Consider the following 2362-nt stretch of genomic DNA (forward strand, 5'->3'; position numbering starts at 1 on the left):
GGTGTATATATATACAAGTATATAAAAATATATATACACATATATATATATAGACCTTTCAACTCTACTGGCCTCTTGTAAATTCCTCCTTCACTGTGCCAAACTGTTGATTCACATTTTTCCTGCTTGCGTCTATGAAAATGATGGGTGTTTTCATGTGCTTTTTTCGTTTTGCAAAAACAGTGGCACCTGTGGATTGTGACTAATTAGACATCGTTTTTGAATGTTGTTCTGAGTAAGATTACAGGGCGCATTATTGGGGAAGAGGTGGAAGAAAATTAGTAGAGGGTGCCAGTTAAGGCAGAAAAGTTGAAGGACATGATGATACAGAAGAAAGTTTATGCTCACTTTTTGTGAGACTTAGCTTAATTCCAGGGCCATTTTTTGTCTACTTGTCCAGTTTTAGCTTGATTTCAGGAGCCCCTCTGGTTGTTTTAAGCTTACATTTCCTTGTTTGAGAATTGAGATTTAGGCGGGCAGGGACTTCACCTCTGTTAATTAGCTGTCATTTGCATTCTTTCAAAGTACAATCCCCTTGCTTCACTTATTACCTAATACCTATCTTACCTTTATATAAAGTGGTATTTATTTATTTATTTAATCAATAAAATCAAAATTATTAAAATAATTTGTCTTTACTTCCATTTTAGTGACACGAGATGATGAGTAGATTAAAGCCTTGACTGAAGACACTTTTGAAAATGGAAATGTGATATGACTCAGAAAGAGAAAATTACGGCCAAGGGGCACCAAAACATACTACACTACAAAGGCCTTTGTTAGTGTGAAATCTTAAGGACGGTGGGCGTACTGGAAAATCTAAACTATCAATTCATCCCCCACAATTGGACATGCATCGCACTTGCGGTTACCTGTAATTCCTAATTACCCGTAATCATAAATGTACATTGAGAATCAGTCTTATATGTTGAACCACTCTGTTGGTGGGTCTCTTTGTATGTGTTGTCCGTTTGCCGGAATCAGAAGTTAAAATTTTGGTGGGTAGGGAACAATAACTAAGAGCCCTGATAGTACCACTTGGATCTTGAACCTACATGTTGATGCTCACGATTTTGATAGCCGTACCAGTGATTGATTTGGAGGGTATTTTTTGTTTGATCAATTGATCAAATGGTTTTCATCGTCACACCCATTTCTCCAAAACTCCTAACTCTTTTTTTTTTTTTTTTCTTTTCCCTCCCATTTCCTTCCGTTTCTTCCTTCATTCCTTGCTTTTTTTCCCTTCGTCTTCTTCCTCAAATTTTCCTTTTTCCTTTTTTTTTTTTTTCGAACATTGGAAAGAAAATAAAATTAGGGGGAGACCGCTTTAAAAAAAGAAAAAAATGAAGGATGAAGATGGAAAGGACGGGAAGGAAAAAAAAAAACAAAAAAAACAGAGAAAAAAACGGAGGGAATGAGGAGAAGAATGAGATTAGGGTTTGGGAGGAGTGATGGCTGGAAGTTGAAGAAGAGGGTAATTTGGTCTTTTACATTTAAATTTTATTTTATTTTATTTTATTTTTTCTTAGAAACAGGGGTATTTTATAGAGATGAGAGCTGGATGTGTTTTAACTTTTAACACACGAGAATTGTGCTTTATACCCATTTTTTTTTTGTCTTTATATTATGACTCTTTACATGTCATTTTTATAAAATTCTCCAATTTTTTAATATTTTTTTTAATTTTCATTGTTTTTTAAAACTCTTTTAAAAATAATTAAAAAAATCAGCATTATTTTCTATTTTTAAATTAATGATTCAAAAATTATTTTGGAAAATGCTTTCAAAAAAATTAATTTAAATAAATAAAAATTATCTTTTACATTTTAGAAGTAAATAATTTAATGATTAAAACACAATTTTAAATAAATATATTTACTTTTTTTTCTTTTATACTAAAAAGTATTTTAAAGTTTATTTTTTTACTATTATAAAATAAAAAGTTTAATTTTTTTTAATCTTCTTCCTTCCTTATTTTAATAATTTTTTAATATAGCCTTTTGGTAATAAGTTATATGAAATGTTACAAATTTGTTTATTAAGATTTTTTTTTAATGATTTGAATTAATTAAAAATTTATTAAAATAAAAAAAAATAAAAAGAGAGAAAGAAGATGGATAGAAAGTTTTTATTTTAAATATTCAACTAAAATGTTTTCATATTTACAAATGGATTGTATCGATACATAGTACAATAGATTGGATTTTTATCATATAAAAGGGTTAAATGATATATTTACTCATTTAAAATGAAAACAAGTAGTTAAAAATTATATAGATTATATTTGAATTTGGTTTTAAAATATTTTTCTAGTTTTTTTTTTTTTTTGTTTTTAAAAAATAATTTTTATTTTCTATATTGT

The sequence above is a fragment of the Vitis riparia genome, chromosome 13, assembly GCF_004353265.1.
Source record: "Vitis riparia cultivar Riparia Gloire de Montpellier isolate 1030 chromosome 13, EGFV_Vit.rip_1.0, whole genome shotgun sequence".
NCBI classification, from domain to species: domain Eukaryota; kingdom Viridiplantae; phylum Streptophyta; class Magnoliopsida; order Vitales; family Vitaceae; genus Vitis; species Vitis riparia.